Source organism: Saccostrea echinata, unplaced genomic scaffold, assembly GCF_033153115.1.
Source record: "Saccostrea echinata isolate AGI-Se365-2 ecotype Australia unplaced genomic scaffold, CSIRO_AGI_Sech_v1 ptg000025l, whole genome shotgun sequence".
NCBI lineage: Eukaryota > Metazoa > Mollusca > Bivalvia > Ostreida > Ostreidae > Saccostrea > Saccostrea echinata.
The window spans coordinates 900365-907771 of record NW_026889774.1 but is presented as its reverse complement, the minus strand read 5'-3'; positions in this window follow the sequence as shown (position 1 = coordinate 907771).

Here is a 7407-nt window from a genome sequence, read left to right as displayed (position 1 = left end):
TTACCTATTTAAAAACGTTTAATAAGTATATATACTTGAATTGGGAGGGGGGGTATTTATCTTTGATTTAAGATTCAAGATCCGGGGGCTTGTCTTTTGAAATTTTAATTTTTGTAAAAAAAAATAATAATAATAACAACTAGAGCCGAGCTCGTTGCAGAGCAACGAATAGGTCTTCCGTTGGAGCAGTGACCTTGAGTCAAGGTCATGCCATATTCTAAGATGATAAATAATCTTTTAAGGGACTATCAACTTGCAATGCTTCGCCAGTAGAAAGACAATAAAATAATGTACACTTTCTATTTCGTGACCTTGAACTTGTCCAGATGACCTTGCGTCAAGCCATGACACACTCTGGTTATGACGCAAACCTATCTGTGTTACCGACTTGACAAGTTAACACATGTTTTTTCAGACCACACATCCAGTAAAAGCATCTTGTTCTTAGTGACGTTGAACTTGAGTCAAGGCCATGACACAGTCTGTATGATACCAACAATACCCATTCTGAGTGTTTCCAACTTGACAAGTTTACACATGTTTTTTTTTTATTTCGTTTCCATATAGTTGTAATTTATTACTTTTAACTCGCTGGCTTCAAATTTTATTGTATATATGTTTTATGTCCAATTTCGATATTGAAAAACGTCGGCATCTTTGAGTACGTGTACAAGGTGCATTACGTTACCCTATCACATCATGTTTTATAACGCAGACCATACATGTATATATAGTCAGCGTTATAAAAAAAAAGGTTAAAAAACCCCATTTTATTCATCAAAAATCTCTGCTTAATTATCTTTGCTGATTTCTTACAGAACTAGAGTGTTCCCAGGAACGCATGTGTCGCCTGCTTTTAGCTTCATTAAAGATGTAACTAAGTCTAAAAGTTATCAGCTATTTAATTGCTAAGGCATTGAATATAGTTCATGCCAAAAAACAAAACAAAACAAAACAATCCAGGGATAGTAAGACTGCGATAGAATCTAACAGTCAAATAGAAATGCAAATCCTTAACCCCTGAAAGCTAAAATGGATATTAATGAAATTTGAATAAATTTATTATAAATAATTATATATAAATTATTTTACTACGTGATTTCAACAATCCTTCGAAAGAGGCTTCAGTCTTTCATATCAGCAATTGTCAGTCTACACCATCCAATTTGGAATACCGATCCCGTTGTATTTTCATAGTACTTAAATTTCAGTTTTTGTGGTTTCTTCATTTCATACAGTGTCAAAATACATTGTCATGAGATCATAAACATGTATAACTGTTAATTATTATACCCTGCCTCTGTAATTTCACAAGACATAAGTTAAATTTAACCCTCCGCAGTATATTTTACAAAATAGGTCAAAGGTCAAGGTCATGTGAACTGTAACGCTGGTATTTTTCAAAATGTTTTATGACAAACAGTGCACATTCTAAATAGCATAGACTTACCTCATAAATATCAAAAAGAAGTTGTATATCGGCATTATTGGTTATTTTGAAAAGTAGGTCAAAGGTCAAGTTCAAGGATATCTAGGTCGGAAGCCATGGAAAAATACAAAAGCCATAGTGTCAAGCTATATGTGCAAATTATCAAACCCATACCTCTTACATTTCTCGAGATATAAGGTGTGACAGACGGACGGACAGCAAGACAGACGCCAGGTAAATTGATTGCTAAGTGCTGCTCTGCTCTGCAGGCGACACAAAAATGTTTGTTTGATTGTCTGTTTGTTGTTTAACGTCCCTTGAGCTGCCAGCATTTGCCAGTGGAGGGCTGCAAATTCAGACCTATACTCGACACTCAAGGCCATTGAGCAGTGGGGGATTTTTTTCATGCCGGCACCTACTGCTAAACGGGACCTCGGTTTATACGGCCTCATCCGAAGGACCATACTCCACGTTCTGTAGTGAAATTGTTTGTTTGTGTGTGTGTTAACGTCCCCGTCGAGATTTTTCACTCATATGGAAACGCCACCACTTGCCGGTGGAGGGCTGCAAATTCAGACCTATACTCGACACTCAAGGCCATTGAGCAGTGAGGGATCTCTTTCGTCCCAGCATCTACTGCTACACGGGACCTCGGTTTATACGGTCTCATGCAAAGGACCGGTCTCCACGTCCCGCAGAAGGAGTCGAACCCGCGACGTAAAGATTAACTCCTTACTCCGCGACTCTAGAGCAAACACTCAAACCACTGCGCCACGCGGGCGACGTGGTGGTATTCGAAACCACAACTACGAATCGTAGGGGTAGAAACATTTTGATAAATGTATTATCATTATGAAAATCATGTTCTGACTTAAGCCTGTAGAACGCAATTTCATTTTTTTCTGGGACGGGGCACAAACAATCAAATTTTATTGCTATCTAAGCAAAAAAAAAAAATAAAAATAAAAACATAATTGGGGGTGGGGGGGTTGGGGGTGGGGGGGGGGGGGGTGGGCACGACCATATAGCTTTAAGCTATATAGTGACTAAGAAGGAATAACTTGTCATTTGTCAAAGTCTTTTACCTAAACTCTTCACTTTTAATTGTCAATGACAGATTCTTGTTACAAAGTGAAAAGTATACATTTATATGTAGTACAGCTATCCATCTCATATGCATAATCTATTTAATGAATCGTTTTATCCTAAAGGGAAAGTGAAATTTCAATCAAAATTTGTCACAAATACTGGACTCTCTGATTAATTATAATATACATGTAAGAACGGATCGTCAATTAGGACTGCAGGTTTGATAAACTCACAGCATGCATCTTCAGCCTTAATTAAGACGTCGTTTCGAAATATTACACTGTATCTATAAAAGCGTAAAATTAGAATTGACCTAAAGAATATTTTACACCACAGGGGAAATGCTTCGTGGCACCAGAAGTTTACAATTTTGATTGACAGGTGTAGCACCGTGCATGGATTTCATGTAACTATGTACAAATAAGAAATGAAGGGATCTAAAGAAAAAAGTTATTGTGATTGACATTGTAATTAAAACAGAGACAATTAACAGTAGTTTGGCTGTACTGGCCTTTCTGACATTTGAAGTAAAGTTTAAGAATAACTTATCATTGAAATGAAGTTGTAAAAGTGTATTATCAATTATTTTCATTTTCATCATTAGATGTGCTAATAAGTTTGTTATATTCAAGTCCATGTATATGTACTCCTTGTACATTTTTTTTGAACCGCGCGTGCAAGTGTAATTAAATTATAAAAAGTTAACATACTTCTTAAATGCATGGCATTTACGTTACACAGTTCTGGACATTAGAAATAATTAAGCTCATAGTGTTAGCGATATTTTATCGTATGCTAAAAAATATGTATTACATAAAACATGTATTTTAAAAAATTCAGCACAATATAGCCTTTCAGATACTTATACAAACAAAATCAGATTACATATAATATGAAATACTTTATTGAATATTATGATCTCTTCTCTGTAAACAGGTGTGTTTTGAAGAGGACATTGAAGGCGAAAAGGGGCTCGAATAGCCGCCAGTTTTGTTTTTTTTCTTCGGAAAGCTGTACAGTTATCTTGGACGACATATCGCGTACAAGTACAGTGTACAAAACAGCAGTGAAAATAAAAATAATGAACTCAAAGTTTAATTCTCTTCTCTCAATTAATTACCAACAAATATATATTAAGTTTTTACCAGAGTGTATACAAAGCGACTTTTCAAGCGGTACATGAAAGCGTTTGACGCGTGTCCAGGTACGTGTAATTGCTTTCAAAACATGCAAACTCAGACTACAGTATCAGGTAGCGCAGGTTGCTGGCCTGTCAATCAAATCAGCAGCTGTTGTTTTATTTTTGTATGATTGTCGGGCGGTATGTTATCGATCTTAAGCTAGGTAGATTTTGTGGGCGTTAATGGAAAATTGGGTGTTTAATAAAAAGCACATGTACTTGTCATATGCTGGAGTTACAAAACTATAGTCGACAGAGTTTTTCACATAGCATGTTAAAAGTTGGTGTAATCATAAAGATAGCCATTTTAAAAAGAAAATAATGTAAAAGTGTTTAGCAATGCGTCTTATTGTTTTCAAAATATATCTCTTTTGAATTCTTTGTCTACAAACCTTGTGTGTCAAGTTAGAATTATCTGCAGAATTAACCACACGCAATGAATCTCCGAAATTAAACACATAATAACACATAATTGAGAAATAAATCGTTTATTAAATACATGTGTGCAGTTTAAAGATTAGGATTCATGAAATCGGGGACCTTTATACGTCCTTAATAAAATGTTTTGGATTTAAATTAAATCAAATTAAGATAAGAATAAATGATTTAATTGAATGATCCGGTATGACTTAAAAAATAATTTTCCGTAAATCATTGTGTCAGCAAAATGAATATAGAACGACAATGTTTTGTGTATGAGCACTAATAGCTGCTTCCTCGGCTACATAATTAGGTTACATAATTGTATACAAACACAAAACCAGGGTATATGTGAAACGCAGTTAAATGCAGTTAAAGACTGATTTATTTTTTGCTAACTTTTTTTTTTTAAATTTAATATAGTGTATGTTTCAACATTAAACGACGAAAAGATGTTTTGTTTACGAACGCAGGTCGCTGGTTCACACGCAATGGATCTCTTGTAATTTCGGCCACAATAATTTAATAAGTATATCACCAACATGACCAACATAGATAAGATGAAATAATTTGAAAGATCCGATTTGACTAAAAAAAAAAACAATTATCCGTACATAGTTGAGTTTGCAAAATAGATTTATAACGGCAATGCCTGTTTAGTGTATGGCCACTGATCACTGGATCTAGGTCACGCGTGATCGGGGGATGGCCGGTTACGTAACTATAAACAAAAACAAACCCCGAGACGTATTGAAAATGTGTGACTCAATAATTTGGAATGAAACCACAGAACACGTAAAAACTTATTTTAAAGTAGTATTAGTATTTATTTTGGATAGGTTTGTTACGTCTTACAGCTTTATGTTTAGCGGCGTAACATTGTGGGGCTCCTTAATCTGAATGTTGAACGAAAGACAACAGGATATAATTTGTTTTTAATATTTTATAAGATTTTATTCAATAAACATACAAAAATATTCTTCTTTGGCTCTGCTGTCCTCACCTGAAATAAAAGCAAACCAACCACCCTTTCCAACAAATGTTAATTTATAAACCACCCTTAAACAAACCCTTTAATGAGTGTAAATAGACCTAATGCCTTTAGGTCTTGAATAAAGTTCCAACTAATGATTTCTTCACTTAGTGAGTATAAATATAAAATGTCAGGTTATAGCAAACAACTAATTGTATAGGGACAAAAAGTTATGCTAACATCTCAACAAAACTCAATACAATGCATCATGCATTTGTTAGTTTGTTGTTAATAATAATGTCAGGAGTTATAAATATCACGTTCAGGTCACTTCTTGTGCCTTAGTAAATATTATTCAACAATAAACAATAACGAGTCCAGATCACTACTTGTGTCTGAATAAAACTCATTAAACTAATAAAGCCATCAAGTGTTGCTAACAAGTCAATACAAATTGAGGGATAATTACCCATCTAAACTCTTCTGAGCCTTGTTCTTGTAAGGTCATCGTTATCTGACAGATTTGGCGACCGCACAGTGAGTGAGACAGCAGACGTCTGACTGTCAGAGCCCGGGGAGCTCGTATATAAAGCCTTCACACCCATTATGACGTATATTGCATGAGATTTGGCGCCATAACTTCAAATAGCCGGAAAGCTTCCGATACATTTAACTATTATACGCATCCGAGGTGTTCCGAATGTACTTTACATCTTTTGCCGCTTAGTATGAAAAAGCAGAGTGTAATTGTAAGGTTTTTACTCTAATTATCAGTGAATGGATTTATTAATTACCCCAATTATCAAAGGTAAGAATATTTAGTACTATATAAAAGCATTTGTAGACCAGTGAATGGTTTATTTACGTTCCGTATTCCTCAAAACGTGGAGGAAATTCGGTACCTGGTGAACAATTTGCACCTAGCACATCATTGATTTCAAATAACTCTAATAAATAATAACAGGTAAGCAAGAATAAATGTCAATATATCTCATTCATTCAATCATCCATCGAATCATCATTTTAATGACTCATATAACAAGAAACATCTTGTTTACTTATGCATAACAATAGTGGAGAATGTCAAATTCGTAACAGGTTTATCATTTATAGCAAGTTTATTTCAGTTATGCGCATAAAGATTTCACCTTCACTTGTCTAATGAAACTAGTTACCTGTATATGGGTCAAGCTTCTAGCTCATTTATTAAAAAAGACTCGAACAAAATAACAAGTTCACGAGATCAATAATATGTTAAAGAACAACTTTTTTAGCGACAGCTATATCGAAATATTTACCGTTTTTGAGTTATAAAACGAAAACTTTCAAGGACCCTAGGTCCCTAATTTAAGGGACCAGCCCCTTTTTGAAGGTGCCAAATGAAAGACCTTAAAATTGTGCACAACTTTTATTCAACATGTCTTAACAAAATATTTTTAGTTTAAAAGATACATAGGAAAATATGTGTAAATTTTCGCGCTTTTAGGCGTTCTAATTTTTGACCCCTATCTAGCGCCATTTTGAACACAGAAATCAAAAAACAAAAATAGATGTGCACAACTTCAATGCTTCTATTATTTAAATTCGGTAGAATTTCTACTCCAGCTTTTGTAGTCTCGGAGCCTTTATCCGGAAATGAAGAGTCCTAAATTTTCATTTAAAGGGAGATAACTCAAAAGCGGAAGTGGATTTTTGACATGTTTGACAGCATTCTGGTAGAGTTTTGTAACGTCTATAAACCCTGCAAATTTGAGCAAAATCCGTTGAGAAATGAGCGAGATATGAGGCCTCAAAGCTGGCGTCTAGAAAGGAGAAGAAAAAAAAAAGAATAATAATCTTAACCATCAGAATCAGTAGAAGGTCTTCCGTTGTGACGGAAGACCTTAATAATAATGATTTCTTTTAATTTTAGAATACATGTACGACAAGTCGACAAACTAATATTATCACTGTCAGTTAAGGAATAATACAAATGAATGAGAAATTTTTGCATTAACTTATCTATCCAAAATGGAAGCTGGGGATAAAGAATAATAAATCTAGATATCAAATGATTATGACTTTATCCCATTCTCTTTTCCTAGGTTCACTATTCCCCAACTTTAAGAATGATACAGACGATACCAGTAGAAACTGGGTTATTTTATCTTCCACGTACCTGTTATGCGCACATTTTTCTATACCTGAATTTCGAATACATGTGCGCAAAACGGGAACATTTTCAGCCTTGTAACCGAGACACAATGTATGTTATTTACATGTATGTCTCTGCGGGAAAAGAAATAGTTAAATAACCTGACCGAAATTTATTGATCC